Below are 16476 nucleotides of genomic sequence, written 5' to 3' on the forward strand. Positions count from 1 at the left end.
ATCTGAAAATTACCACAAATAATTCCATGTTACTCCTTCTGGCTGACTCAAAATCCTCTTTGCACCTGACTAGAAGCAAGCTGGTTTCCCACATCAGTGCCTGCAAGATATGGGTGGTTGTTTTTTTCTTTTCTTAGTCAAAACATAGGCAATTGCTTGAGACCACTATTTCCTTTGACATTGGGATTCAGTATTTATTCAGATCATGTTCTCAAAATTATGCAGACGATAGCATGGACTCTCCAACTTTTTGTAGCTGACCTTTTCACGGTCCTTCACAAATCAAGAGACAAACCTGGAAGGGTTATCTAATCCAATCCCTTCGTTTTATAGAGGAGAAAACTGAGTTTCAGTTTCCTCTCCTTCACTCCTGTATTTAATTTTTTATAGGAGAAACTATATTAAGAGTCAACACTGATGCTTATTATTTTTTTAAGTCAACCCTCTAAAGGTAATAAATCATTTCATTTTCTCAAAAGAGTGCTATGAACATAGCAAAAAAAAAAATGAGACATCCAGTAATGTGAAAATTGAACCGTGTCTTGTGAACTGTTTAAATTCTGCACATGATATTTTCAGGGTCTACACCAAACCCATCAGACATCCATTTATAGTGTCTGAAAGTTGGTTTTATGAACGCCACTGGGCCAGGTTTTGTGGTGAAATCAGATCCCTGAAGTAAAAGGGACAGAGGCCCCATTCACTGCATTGGGGAATTTGTGTGGTAGCTGCTTACAGATTTTCTGACAACGTGGTCTCTCATTTGAGATGAATGAACCACCATTGTTTGGTCATAAGGAACTTTATTAGGAAAGCTGCCCTTGAAGCTGTTTCTCACTGGGCATGTGTGTGGGGATGAGGGAAACGAGGAAGTGGGTAGTCTCAAAGTATTGAAAAATTGAAATTATATTGGACCCTTAAATCAATGTATACTGAAGCAGAACTAAGTCTGAATTATAAAATAAGCAAATGTTAATTGAGTGCCTATAGGGAGTGTAGTTAATCTGCAGGCATCATTAGTAGGCACAGCTTTGTTTTTCAGGTACCCATCTAGAGCCCCAAGAGTCTTCAAATGAAAAAGCTCCATTTATCAGAAGTGTTAAGTGTAGGAAAAAAGGAGGTATTATAGTGGTGGTTATAGTGGCAGTGTTTGATTCTATTAAATTTACTGAGACAGCTAGATAGTACAATGGATAGTGCACTGGACTTGAAATAAGGAAGACCTGAGTTCAAGTCCTGTCTCAGACACAAGTTATGTGAACTTGAAAAGTCATTTAATCTTTATTTGTCTCAGTAACCTCAACTATAAAATGAGAATAATAATACCACATGCCTTTTGGAGTTGCTGTGAGGATCAAATGAGATAATATATGTATTGTCTGGCATATAATAGATGCTATGTAAATGATGATGGTTATTATTGTTATGTCATCCTAATGGGATTGTGATATGTTTAAACAAGACAGACTAAGACTTGTTTAGCAGAACTAAAATGCTCATCATGGTGGACTGTGAGTAGATAGACACACTAATATGCTATGGGTGATGATGTGAAATGATCTAACCCTTCTGAAAAATCATTTGTAATCATTCATTCATTTAAAATTCATTTTTGAAATGTTTTTTTAGAGGTAGACATTGGTGACAGATGCAAAGATGAAAACAAAAGATTTCTGGTCCTCAAAGAGCTTACTTTATGATGGAATAATTATAAAATATTATTAAATAAGAATAATATATTATTCCATAATAAAATATTTTGGGAAGATTGGGGTTGATGGAATATTCAAGTTAGTAAGCAATGAACCTTTGTCTAGGACTTTGAAGGCCTCTCTCTCTCTCTCTCTCTCTCTTTCTTTCTTGTCTAGAGAAAATACAAAGACAATTCCTGATTCAATCTCAGAGACTGAATCAGTTATTTTGAAGTTGCCCCTTGATATATCTTGGTGAATGGGGATCAGCAACTGGAACTCCCCCCGCCAATAATTTGGCTAGCTATTATGCTACAGAAGATAGACTCTTCTTGAAAGAGTCACTTTTATTTTCTAGTCTATAAAAGAGAAGCAAATAATTATTTGTGACTTCCCCTACTCCTTTTTTCCTTTATCTTTCTTCCTAGGAGGGGGATGGGATTTTGCCTCAGAGTTCCATGACAGCCATGGATACAAGCACTTGTGCTTGACCCAGACCTATGTTCACACAACTCAGAGACTGAGCAGAAAGGTGAGAGGCAAGAGAGAGACACACAGAGACAGAAAAAAACAGAGAATGAATATGTGTATGATAGAAGCAGGGGTGTGTTTACCTAGATGGCTCTAGGGGACAGTTTATGGAAAATGTTGCTGAATATGATCCCAGAATCTAGCCTTCTAGATGCTAGGCTTGGGAATTTCCTGGTAATAACTACAAATTTGGAAATTCATGAACCAGATCCTCTAGAGAAAGAAGGGGAGCTTCTGAAAGAAAGTAGAACATCACTTAACATGGATCTTCTTAGCTGAAAGAGGTTTCTTTCTTTCTTTCTTTCTTTCTTTCTTTCTTTCTTTCTTTCTTTCTTTCTTTCTTTCTTTCTTTCTTTCTTTCTTTCTTTCTTTCTTTCTTTCTTTCTTTCTTTCTTTCTTTCTTTCCTAGGTTTTTTGGCAAATGGGGTTAAGTGGCTTGCCCAAGGCCATACAGCTAGGTAATTATTAAGTGTCTGAGACCGGATTTGAACCCAGGTACTCCTGACTCCAGGGCCGGTGCTTTATCCACTACGCCACCTAGCCTCCCCAAGAGGTACTTTCTAAACTGAACTCTCTGAAGAAAGGTACCATACAATGCATATAGATCTACAACTGGAAGAACTAGTGTCTTTATTGAAAAGCCAAAATCTGACAAGAGGAGCTAGAGAGCAGCTTCCATTATGTCAAAGAATTTTTTGGTTAAGTTCAGGGAAGTTTATTGGAAAAAGTTCAAACAACATGGCACTATGATACCAAATGGACCTGATGATAGAGCACTTCAGGAGACAGGAATTTCACTAGAATGTAAATTATGCTGATAGTAATCTGAAATTCAGGTCCCTTCTAAGGGAAATTTATGAACTATTTATTGTGTATTTTCTTTGTGTGTGTTTCTGTATCTGTTTATGAATTCCTGTGAATCTTTTGTGCCTTCTGCATCTTATGTGGGAGGCTGTTCTTTACCTGATATACAATTGTTTCCTTGAATGATTTTGTGGGAGCTAGGGACACTATTTTCCATATTTGTGAATTAGACACAAGTTATATTTGGAGATTACTCAGACTAAAATAGAGAATATGACTTTGGGGCCCTTTCCAAGGATCAGGTACAGTTGGTGTACCACTACTTGAATAGTTTGGAGACCTTAGACCACTTATTTCAATAACTAGAAAGTAATTTATGAGATGAAGGAAAATATTAATTGGGGAGAATAAGAAGAAGCTTCCATTAAGAAGTGGTACAAGATGAGTCTTAAGGGATTCTAAGAGACAGAAGAGGGGACAGAATGTGTTTCAGATGTGGGGAAAGTGGAGGAATATTATCTATTGTAATTAATCCAGTAGGCTAGTTAGATAGAAATATAGAGTAGATAAATGAGAATACTATACAATAACCCTGTAAAGAAAACTTGCTACAATGAATGCTACAAAGAGGAGTTGATTTTTTCCTAGAGGTAATATTACTTATTGAGACTGGGAATCACAAGATCAGACCTGTGCTTTAGGGATATCATTTTGACAGTTGGATAGAGGACAAATTGGAGTGGGGAGAGACTTTGGGCAGTGGAAACAATTAGAGGATTATTGAAATAGTCCAGGTGTAATGAGGGTCTGAACTAGGGTTGTGGCCAGTTGAGTAGAAAGGGATAAATGATATTATAGAAAGAAATCAGCAATAGTTGACAACTGATTAAATATAGGATATCAGAGAGAAGCTGAAAAAAGCATTGATAAATCAATTAACAAGTATTTTATTAATACCCACTATAAACCAGAAACCATACTAACCATTAGGGACACAATTACAAAGAATAACACAATTCCTATTCGAAACAAGTTTGCATTCTAATGGGGAGAAAGCACACATAGATGAAAAGAACATAAATATAAATTGAATAATTGCAAAACTATGCAAAGAACCTGAGTGACTGGAAGGATGGTGGTAACCTTAATAGAAAAAGGATAGCTAAGAAGAGGTCAATGTTTGAGGAAAAATATAATGAGGATTGTTTAGGAATATCAAGTTTGAGATTCCTATGGAACATCCAATCGGAAATGTCCAACAGTAAGCTGGTGTAGAATAAATAAATAAATAAGGGAAAAATAGAGAGAAAGTAGTTGAACTCATGGAAGCTGATGAGATCACTAAGATGGAAAATATAGACAAGAAAAGAGGATCCAGAGGCCAATACTGAGGAAGACCCACAAATAAGAGACAAGGCATAGATCATGACAATCCAATAGGATAAATTGAAAATGAGTGGTCAGATATATAGGAGGAAAACCAAGAGAGATAAATGTCATAAAAACTAAGGGAGAAGAGCATTGTATCCAGAAGAAAGGGGATAATCAACAAATGCTATTGAGAGGTCAAGAAGTATGAGTATTGAAAAAAGAATGTTAGATTTTGCAATTAAGGGATCATTGGTAATTTGGTTGGATAATGAGGGTTGAAGTTGTATTGTAATAGATTGACAAGTGAATGAGAAGAGAGGAAGTTACAGCAATGTAATTTTTTTCCTAAAGTTTGATTCCTCAAACTTTAGAGAGGGGGGAGAGATATAAAACACTGACTTGGGGGGATGGTAGTCATTCAGTCAGTCAACCAACAAGCATTTATTAAGTGCTTGCTACCTTTCAGACACTGTGCTAAACAATGTAGGAAACTTGGGCACAATTTTTAATAGCAGATTACATTTTAGGAAGGGAAGGTTTGAAACAGAGAGAAAGAGAGAGAGAGAGAGAGAGAGAGAGAGAGAGAGAGAGAGAGAGAGAGAGAGAGAGAGTTTGTGGGATCAAGTTGCTAGAATATATATATATATATATGATATTAAGGGGTTTCAGGATGTAAACTATTGGGGGAGCTCACAGTGAATGACCTCTTCCCAGCAAAATATTAGTCCAGAAACTCTACTAACTGAAAAAAGGAAGAAGAAAAGGTTGGTGGAAAAAAAAATCTAAAATATACTATTTGATCCAAGACTCTAAGTACTAGGGTCATTTCTTTCTCTCTTTAGTTTTAGTAAGAAACAGGAAACAAAGCATTTCAGGGTTGAATGGGGTTATAGTTAAACAAATTGTGCTGTGTGATAGATTACCATTGTGTAGAAAGAAATGATAACTATGAGAAATTCGGAATATATGAACTGATATAGAAGTAAATAAGTGAGCAAGCAGAACATGCGTAGTCACCATAACAATGTAAATAAAAACCAAACTGAAAAACAGCTGAACTCTGATTAATTGTAATGACCATTCATCCCAGAAGATTAAAAAGTTATTTTTCATTGTCTCTATTAAGGGGAGGATGATTAGAGATGTGCAAAGTTGCTTACCCAGATACTGTAGCTGTGTTGTTTGTTGAGATAGCTAGCTAGGTAGATGAGAGCTATATGATAAAGATAGATGGTAGATGATGGGTATAAATAGATGATAAAGAGAACATTTATTAAGCATGTATTATGTGCAAAGCACTGAAAATTCAAAAAGAAGAAAAAGGAAAGTCCTTCAAGGAAATTACATTCTAATGTGGGCAGACTACAATACATAAAAGGGAGGTGAAAAGCTGGGGAGGAGCAGGAGCAGCCAGGGAGAGAAGTGGTCTGGGGAATAAGATGTTGAATCAGGTTTGCAGTAAGCATGGCTGGTGTGGGCACCTCTTTATTTTAAAGTTCTGGACGAGGAATTTACTAATCAGAGGACAAGCTGTAGAGAAGGAAGTGTGTTGATGGCTCAAAAAGGCTGTTTTTCTACTGGCAATTATGGGCTAAACTGAATGAGTTAGTTTTTACTTAATATTTTTTCCTGCATTATAAGGAAAACTTTAGTTTGTGTGTGTTTTCTTGGGGGGTAATAAACAGGGGTGGGGGAAAGTATATTGGGAAAGCAGTTATGAATATAAACTGAGTCATCAATAAAGTTTTTAAAATAAAATAAAATGCTAGGCATGGTTCTCTATGCATTCTGTTTGTAAATGATGAGACATTAACTTTTTTTTTAGTTTTTTTTGCAAGGCAGTGGGGTTAAGTGGCTTGTCCAAGGCCACATAGCTAGGTAATTATTAAGTGTCTGAGGTCAAATTTGAACTCAGGTACTCCTGACTCCAGGGCCAGTGCTCTATCCACTGTGCCACCTAGCCACCCCAGACATTAACTTTTTCTTTAAAATTATTGCTAGATAGCTAATGACTAGGGTCATTGTGCTGTTTCTGAATTAAAAGATAATGGAAGGGGTGGCTAGGTGGCGCAGTGGATAAAGCACTGGCCCTGGAGGCAGGAGTACTTGGGTTCAAATCTGATCATTGTCCCAATTGGGTCCCAGCTGGAAGTTCTTTTGCTGTTTATCTTTTAACATATCCCATAATTTTTGAGACCCATCAGAACAAAATTCATAGATATGACCTTGTTAGTTATTTACAAATTCCAAGACAACAACCAAATGTACTGTCTGTCCAGACTGATGCAAATAGTGGAAAGAGCACTGAATTGAGAGTCAGGGAACCTTGGCTGAAATTCCAGATCTTTATCTGTTCAATGATGCACAAGCTCTTCCCCTCTCTAGGTCTCATATTCATCATCTGTGAAATGGAAGGTTTAAAAAATATGACCTCTAAGTTCTTTTAGTTCTAAATCTAGGATTCTATGAATTTTGATTAAACAGTATCTCTGCTTTCACGGAGTTTACAATCTGGAGGAAAGATAAGAACATATACTATAATAGACAACATTATCAGTAGTATATTACAGACAAAACTAGGTGCAAAGTGAGATCTGAAGGAAAAGTTCATTTTCCCAGGTAGGCTAAGGTGGAGGAGAAGGAGAAGAATATCATACAAACGTTAATATTTGAGTTAGGTTTTAAATGATAGATAGGAGTTCAGCAGGTGAAGAGAGGGAGGAAGGACACTCCAGTAATAGAGACATCATGTAAGAAAAGGCACAAGTTAAAGTGCAGGATGTGTTTAAGGAGCAGAGAAGTCCATTTTATCTAGAATGCAGAATGTTTATTGGGGCATGTAATATGATGCAAGACTGAAAAAGTAAGGTGAAGTTAGTATAAAGTATATCCGTTATCCCTATAGATTATGTATATGTTTATAGGGGTTGTCAAAATGTGGCTCAAGTGGAGGGATGAAGCTCTGGAATCTTTCCCATTCCTTTCCAAGTGAAACTTTTATCCCTGTCTGAAGGGGAATAGGAGAGTGGGGCCATGAGGCTGACCACTCTGGTCATTTCAGAGAGGAGATACTAGATTAGGAATTTATCTCTTACTCCCTTAAATATTTTTTTCGATAAGAAAGATGATTTTAGATTCTTTTTCTCAAGTTGCTTTCCTGATCTCTACACCTTAAAGAAAAAAGATGATACTAAGCCTTTTATCTTAAGATGGTAATTACACAAATGATCAACAAAAATAGTAACCATGGGGCAGAACCATTGATCCAAGCAGATCAAGAGAGAGAAGAGAGGGAAAGGGGAGAATGAGGGAATGAGAGAGAGAGAGAGAGAGAGAGAGAGAGAGAGAGAGAGAGAGAGAGAGAGAGAGAGAGAGAGAGAGAGAGATTACAGAGATAAGCTGGAAATCAGGAACATGTTGGGAGGCTGGCTTTTCCCTATATATCTACCTTCCAAAATATACCTTCCTTATTTCTAGACTGGAATCATGTGTGTCCTCTCTTGAAGTAGAAATAAAGAGCAAAGCTTTTTCTTCTCCCAAAATTGAAATATTAACCAAAAGGAAACTGCTGGAGATTTTTGAGCTGAGGAAGGACATGACTAGAACAACTGGTGCTATGATAAAAGTGTCCCATTCAGTTTTCCTTCAGACAATGACAACCCCGATCCCCAAAGTTCTTTACATGAATTTTAAAGGATTTTAGGTGAAATGTTTTGGGGAGTATCTGAGGAACAAAGTGCAGAGCTGCAAGAGATCATAAAAGTTCCTTGGTCTAACCTGTAGTCCCCATACAAAATAGTATCATAAACGGTCATCCATTCTCTAGCTAGCTGTCTCCCACTTCTATTTTTACTAAGACTGCTTTTTCTTACATATTCTTAATTCTCTTTTCATGCAATTTTCACTTATGTCTCTATTCTCTGGGGCCAAGCAGAATAAATATAATCCCCGCCCCCTCCATGACAGCCCTTTTAGTATGAAGATAGTTATCACATCACATCTGTCCTAAGTCTTTCCTGCTCCAGGATAAATATTTAGTTTCTCCAATAAATTCTCTTCCCATAGCACTGTTGCCAATCTGTCACTGCAGACAGATGCCACCAGAGAGAGACACAGCTTGACCCTTACTTACCCCACTCTGGGTCCAATACTAGCTTTGTCATCTTTTAAGGAAAATCTAGTTGAAATCATGATATAGGGGAGAGGGAAAACTTGGATTGATCCTATCACATGCCTATTCAAATAACCTAAAATCTGATTTTCCCTTGAAAACTCCAAATCTTTAGTTTCCCTGTCTAATGCTGACTCCTTCTTCCCTTCAATTTTAAGCCATGGAAGCAGATTATGCATCTCTTGTCCCTCATTTCCACTTTCATACTTGTATTCTTCCTTCACTCACAGTCTTCTATTTGAAGTTCATGACATTCAGCTATATCCACCTTCTCCTGAATATCCACCTTCTTGTCAACTTATTTAGGTATCACCATTTGGTGTCACAATTTTTTTTTCCAGTCATATTACAGTTTTATTTTTTCACAACAGAGAAATACAAAGAGCATAGGGCTTTTATTTTTTATTGTTTTTTTCCCATATAGTGTCACATGATTTTTACTATGGGAGATCTGACTTCATAGGCTCCATTCACAGTTGAAGTGGCATCTAACTTGGCATAATCATGAAATCAGTGAATTGTTGTCAGTCCAAGAACTCTAACTTGTAGATGGGGTAAAAAATTCCTACTTACTTTAAGTCCTTTACTAGTAAATGCAACTGGTTTCTGGTGACCAGTGCTCTCTCTGTGAGGATTACTCTTTCACATTGTTTAAGATATGTATATGTATATGTATATTATATCTATCTATCTATGAGAATATGAATAATGATAAATTGAATTTCTTGGCTTTGAAGTGAACTATCTCTGGGAAGTTCAAAAACTTATATGGAGTGAAGGTTTTAAAATCTTCAGGTTTTGATTCTCTTTCAATCATGCAGTCACAAGTAAGGTCATTAAATGCTTTAGCAATAGAAACAAATTCTTGACAAATTCCCAATTCCCCCAAGTCCACCAAATCTCAAATGAGTTCTTAGAAATAGAAGATTGTGTCCATGGACAAATTAGAAGCATTTTTTCCTTCTTTGGTTATTGCGCACCTTACTGAGAGCCTACTTGACAGAAGTTCTGCAAAAAATGGTACTTGTCATTTGAAATTTTCAGACCATTTTCCTCTAGCTGATTGAAGTATCCTCCTCTCCTTAGCAAAGCCAAGACATTGTGAAACTATCAATACACCCAAAGAATGCCTTCTCAGTCTCTGACCATTTCAATCCTGGAGTTAATCTCACTCCTCCCATCTCTAATAGCATATAAAGTAAATCCCAGAATACTTACCTAATCACTCTCTTTTTTATTTCTTGGTTTCATAGTACTTTCATCTTATTGATTTACTATTTTGTGTTTTGATTATTTTTGCCCTCTTTTACATCAAGTTGACTAAATGTTTTATCAACTTTGTCAGTCTTTTCTAAAGAACTAGATTTTAGTTTTGTTTATCATTTCTATATTCTTTTGGTTTCAAATTTATCAATTTGTCTTCTAGTTTTCTATATCTCCTCTTTTGTGCTTATTTTTGAGTTTCTAATTTTTAAAAATGATTTGGTTCATTAATCCTTTTCTATTTTATTATAGGAATATATTGTGTTTTAGGGATATATTTTCTCCCCTTGGGAAGAAGAATGCTTTAGCTGTATTTCAAACATTTTGGGATATTATTTCATCATCATGATTATTGCCTATCACTTTTTTTAGGTTTTTTTTAAGGCAAATGGGGTTAAGTGGCTTGCCCAAGGCCACACAGCTAGGTAATTATTAAGAGACCGGATTTGAACCCAGGTACTCCTAACTCCAGGGCCGGTGCTTTATCCACTATGCCACCTAGCTGCCCCTACCTATCACTTTCAAATAGGAACATCAAGGGTTTTTCAAATATATGGAAATAGACTGAGAGTTAGTACCTGATCTGGCCTGAGTCAAATAGCTTGTAAGCATCCGAAGTACCATTCATATATAGGTCTTCTAGACTCCTAGTTCAGTTGGATAACCAATACTGATTATCACCTCTTTATTTTTTATTTTTTTTTAAATTTTATTTATTTTGGGTTTTACAGTTTTTTCCCCAATCTTACTCCCTGCCCCCCCACACAGAAGGCAAACTGCCAGTCTTTACATTGTTTCCATGTTGTACATTGATCCAAATTGAAAGTGATGAGAGAGAAATCATATCCTTAAGGAAGAAACATAAAGTATAAGAGATAGCAAGATCAGATAATAAGATATCAGGTTTTTTTTCTAAATTAAAGTTAATAGTCTTTGGTCTTTGTTCAAATTCACAATTCTTTCTCTGGATACATATGGTATTCTCCATCCCAGGCAACCCAAAATTGTCCCTGATTGTTGCGCTGATGGAACAAGCAAATCCATCAAGGTTGATCATCACTCCCATGTTACTGATAGGGTGTACAGTGTTTTTCTGGTTCCACTCATCTCAGTATCAGTTCATGCAAATCCCTCCAGGCTTCCCTGAATTCCCGTCCCTCCTGGTTTCTAATAGAACAATAGTGTTCCATGACATACATATACCACAGTTTGCTAAGCCATTTCCCAACTGAAGGACATTTACTTGATTTCGAATTCTTTTGCACCTCAAACAGGGCTGCTTTGAATATTTTTGTATAAGTGATGTTTTTACCCCTTTTCATCATCTCTTCAAGGTATAGACCAGTAGTATCACCTGTTTAAACATATGCCTATGATCCAGAGTAGAAAATTTTGAAATTCCTACCATTGCTACTCTTTTTTCCTATTGTGGTTGAAAAGACTTTCCAGCTGACACTCACCTCAATTAAAACTCCATTGTTCGTCTCCAGTCCTTAATGATAATCACATCATAATGTCTGATAAAAAATGTGACTATCCTATGGTTAAATTCCCACTTTTTTTCAACTGCCCAGAATTTATACTCCTCTGGGTCCCTGCTTAATTGTGCTTAGTAAAAAGTACATTTTAAAAATTGTCCTATTTAGTTTAATTTTTTCCAATTACATGTAAAGACAGTTTTAAACATTCATTCTTCTGCAAACTTTCGAGTTTCACATTTTTAACACCACCCTATCTTCCCTTCCCTCTCCCATGGTAGTGAATGGTCTTATTTAGGTTGTATAATCATGTTTAACATATTTCCATACTAGTCATGTCGTGAAAGAGGAATTAAAGCTAAGAGGAAAAAACCATGAGAAAGAAAGAAAAAATATGAAGTTTTAAAAAAGTGAACATAGTTTGCTTTGCTCTGAATTCAGACTCCATGGTGTTTTTCCCTCTTGGATGTGGATGGCTTTTTTCCATAACAGGTCTCTCAGAACTGTCCTTGATCACTGAAATGCTGAGAGAAGTTGTGTCCATCATAGCTGATCATCTCACAATGCTGCTGTTTATGTATACAATGTTCTAGTTCTATTCATTTCATTCAGCATCAGTTCATGAACGTCTTTCCAGATTTTTCTGAAGTCCATCCACTCTTGATTTCTTCCAGAACAATAATACTTCATAACATACGTGTACTATAACTTGTTCAGCCATTCCCCAGTTGATGGGCATCTCCTCAGTTTCCAATTCCTTGCTTCTACAAGAGTTTCTATAAGTATTTTAGTGCATGTGGGTCTTCCCTACTCCCACCTCCCTGCTTTTAATGTTCTCTTTGGGATATAGACCTAGTAATGGTATTTGCTGAGTCAAAGATTATGCATAGTTTTATTGCTTTTTGGGCACAGTTCCATATTGCTCTCCAGAATGATTGGATAAGTTCACAACTCCACAAGAATGCATCAGTGTCCCAGTTTTCCCACATCTCCTTCAACATTGATCATTTTCCTTTTTTTGTCATATTGGCCCACTGGATAGGTCTGAGGTGGTACCTCAGGTGTTTCTCTAATCAATAATGATTTAGAACATTTTTTATATGACTTTAGAATAGCTTTAATTCCTTCGTCTGAAAACTACCTGTTCATAATCTCTGTTTATCAATTGGAGAATGACTTGCATTCTTATAAATTTGATTCAGTTCTCTGTATATTTTAGAAATGAATCCTTTATCAGAAACACTATCTGTGAAAAATTGTTTCCCAGTTTTCTGCAGTCCTTCTAATCTTGGTTGCATTGGCTTTATTTGTGTGAAATCTTCTTAATTTTAATGTAGTTAAAATTAACCATTTTGCAAGTTATAATTTTCTCTATCTCTTCTTTGGTCATAAACTTCTCCCCATTCCATAGATTATTCCTTATTCTACCTATTGACTTATATCTAAATCCTGTGCCCATTTTGACTTTGTCTGTGATATACAGATCTGTGAAATATTAGTCTATGCCTAATTTTTGCCATACTATTTTTCCAGTTTACTTAGCCATTTTTGTCAGATAGTAAAGTTCATATCCCAGAAGCTCGAGTTTTCAGGTTTATTAAAGAATAGCTTACAATAGTCATTTACTACTGTTTCTTTTATATCTAGTTTATTCCACTGATCTACTTCTCTGTTTCTTAGCCAGTACCAGACAATTTTGAAGACTGTCAATCTCTCTCTCTCTCTCTCTCTCTCTCCCCCCCACCCCCTCTCCAGCACACACACACACACACACACACACACACACACACACACACACACAACACACATGATATGATATAGCTAGGTCACCTTCCTTTGCATTTTTTTTCATTTATTCCCTTGATATTCTTGACCTTTTGGTCCTCCAGATGAATTTTGCTACTATTTTTTCTAGTTCTGTAAAATGGTTTTTGATAGTATGACTGATATAGCACAAAAAGTACATTCTTGAAAGAGCCATATTTTTCTTTTCCAAAAATATTGAAGGCTTCCTGGCATTTTGAGGATTTCAGAATGGTTTTTGAAGCCAGCATAAAATATTGCTAACTTCTGTGGCCATGGGGTTGATAAGAAAAATGTTCACTCTCTTTTTCCAAAAGAATTGACTCAATCCATCTGAACACACAATCTTTATTTAGAGAGAATCCCTTGAACAGATGCTAGGCCAAGCACAGATATTGTAGTCATTATCTCTTCCACTTTATACAAACTATTTCTTTGGAAAAGCAAATCACGTTCTTGTCCTGTGGTCTTAGTAAAAAAAATCCCAAGATTGACGTTGCATTCCACAGGAAGTGTTGAGACCAGAAAGTCACCAATCTCTGTGTGCTATTTGTCATCTATGCAGAGGTCTTCTTTAAATAGGCTTTCACCTGGCCAAATAGGATTAAAATAGAACTCCTTTTCCAGGGCATTTTGATTGCCAAAGAAAGAATGGGAGGGTAAAGGCTATTACTATCTGGAATGGCTGGCTCAAGGATTGTCCTGGTATTTTGGGGGAGGAGTGGGGTGTTGTGTGTTTGTTTTTAGTGTTGTTTCAATCTGCAAAACTCTGAAGTGAAAAGTAGAAAACAGGCAACTTTGCTTTAAACTAAGACAACAAAAAGAAAAAAAACACTGTACCTTTCTGAAAAGAATATAAATATAACATGTGCCTAATTTTTCAGATAAGGAAACTGAGGCTCGGTGATTTCAGTGACTTGCCCATGGCAAAACCAAGTCTTCTGACTTCAAGTTCAACGTTTTTTCCCAGCATGCCAAATAAGCAAGACAGAAGGACAGCAACTATGGTTCTATGGGAGAATATGAACCTCTAAGGAAAATTGGATTATATAAGGCTGGGTATGGTGGTACATGTCTGCAGGTAATACCTGAAGCTTCAGGGACTAAGACTGATTGATCCCTTGAGCTTGAGAGTTCTAAATTGTAGTAGGATGAAAGCTAATTGCATCTCCTTACTGTTTGACACAAATAGGAGAGCAACCCCAACTTCCCAAGGAGGGCTGAACTAGCCCAGGTTGAAAAGGGAGCAGATCAAACTTTCATGTCAATCAGAAGTGGGATCCAGCCTTTCATTGTTCAATGTTCTTCCAGCTTAAATGAGTTAGGAAGATACAGCTTTTAAAACTGTATATCTCAGGGGTGGCTAGGTGGCACAGTGGATAGAGCACTGGCCCTGAAGTCAGGAGGACCTGAATTCAAATCTGGCCTCAGACACTTAATAATTACCTAGCTGTGTGGCCTTGGGCAACCACTTAACACCATTTGCCTTGCAAAAAACACCTATATATCTCAAATCTGGCTTCAGACACTTAATAATTACCTAACTGTGTGACCTTGGGTAAGTCACTTAACCCCATTTTCTTGCAAAATATATATATATATATATATATATATATATAAACATTTAACATGTTATCAGCAAGCCTAAAATAATGTTCTCTTCCCCATCATAAAAGAGTAGATTTATATATACACATCCAACATTTAAAGAAATTTTATTTTTTCTACTTAACAAAAATCTATCTTCTCACCCTCCCTATTCCCTTATTCCATTAAAGAGAAAAAAGAAAAAGAAAACCTATGCAACAAACACTCATAGTCAAGCAAAACTAGTTCTTACATTACCCATATACAAAAACCCCACATTCAACATTCCTTGTAAGTCACTTAGTCAACTAACATGGATTGTCTATTATGTCAGGGATTGTGTTAAGTGCTGGAGATATAAAAGCAGAAAACAGTTCTTATTTTCAAGGAGCTCACACCTAATGGGGAAGTAAATATGTAAACAACTCTCTACAAACAAGAGAAGGTACTAGTATTAATCTGAACCAGAAAAAACTTCATGCAGAAAGTGGGATTTTAGCTGAGACTTGGAAGAGACCAGGAGATGGAAATGAGGATGGAGAACAGCCTAGGCAGAGGGTATAGATGATGAAAATACAAGGAGTCAGGAGAAGGAGTCTGGCCTGGAGTCAGTAAGACTCATCTTTTTGAGTTCAAATATGACCTCAGACAAGTACTAACTGTGTGATCCTGGGCAAGTCACTTCCCACTGCCTCAGTTTCCCAATCTGTAAAATGGGCTGGAGAAAGCAATGATGAAACCACTCTAGTATTTTTGCCAAGAAAATCCCAGATTGGTCACAAAGAGTTAGACATGACCAAAGGGATTGACCAACAACATAGGGCCAACCAAGGACCAACCAGGAGCTTTTCATCCATATATATTTGTTTTTTTCTTATTGTTGATCACAGATGTTCTTTAGTAGGAGGTTAGAGTAATGCAACTGATTGAAAGAAGCTAGGCTCATGCTCAGCTTTATGGTAATTATTCTCCAGTCTAGAAGATCAAGGAAGCTCCCTTGATTTTCCCTGTTGCAAACTATTAGTCCATCTGGATTCATGTACTCATGTGACAATAGAATCATTTTTGCATTTGGTTGTAATGTTGCTTAAATCTGGCTTTCAGAAAAATTGTGAATTTCCTCAATTCTTTAAGGTTTGTTCACAACTTTATCCACACAACTTTATTCACAACAACATTATGGAGTGGATATTGAAAGTATTATCTCCATTTTATAGATGAAAAAAACTGAATGTTAAAGGATCTGCTCATTGCTACATAGATTTCCTGATTCCTCCCATTCCTCTCTCACCAATTTCCTGTTTCCAATTCAGGTTTTTTTTTAATATATATATATATATATATATACATATATATATATATATGTATATGTTACTCAAATAGATGCAATTTTAGGCTCTAGGTTAGGTCAATTATAGAAAAATGTTTTGCCAAAGGGGTCTTTTGACATATTGCAAATTATCTGTCCAGTCAATGAATTTGTTTAAATAAACTTTTTATAAAATGAGAATTTTATATCTATTCAAATTAGCACTCTGAGTTCCCATAAAGTTTTTCTTCTCTCTGAATCTCTTCCTTATGCAAGTTAACATTATAAGAGAGAAATTCTAGGCTTATATGATACAATGGATAGCAAGTTGACTTTGCCTGGGAGTCAAGAAGATCTGGGACTAACTTCTGACTCTATGGCATATGACCATGAACTTAACCTTCCATTGCCTCAGGCAATTTCCTAAGATTATAATTATAGAAAAGTTATTGATCTGCATCAGTAAGG

General features: G+C 36.3%; 1 long non-coding RNA gene across 3 annotated transcripts in view; it reads left to right on the plus strand.

Moving 5' to 3' along the window:
- The first annotated feature begins 1493 nt into the window (after positions 1-1493).
- The window catches only part of LOC141491138 (uncharacterized), a 117287-nt gene continuing 102304 nt past the window's right edge, over positions 1494-16476 (plus strand). For 2 of the 3 annotated variants that reach the window (XR_012469473.1, XR_012469471.1), the window contains exon 1: positions 1494-1511. This is a non-coding gene — a long non-coding RNA (uncharacterized LOC141491138). Of the gene's footprint in view, positions 1512-12889; positions 14194-16476 lie in introns of those variants that run through there. The other variant, XR_012469472.1, reaches the window with a different exon arrangement.

The sequence above is a fragment of the Macrotis lagotis genome, chromosome 6 (assembly GCF_037893015.1).
Source record: "Macrotis lagotis isolate mMagLag1 chromosome 6, bilby.v1.9.chrom.fasta, whole genome shotgun sequence".
NCBI classification, from domain to species: domain Eukaryota; kingdom Metazoa; phylum Chordata; class Mammalia; order Peramelemorphia; family Peramelidae; genus Macrotis; species Macrotis lagotis.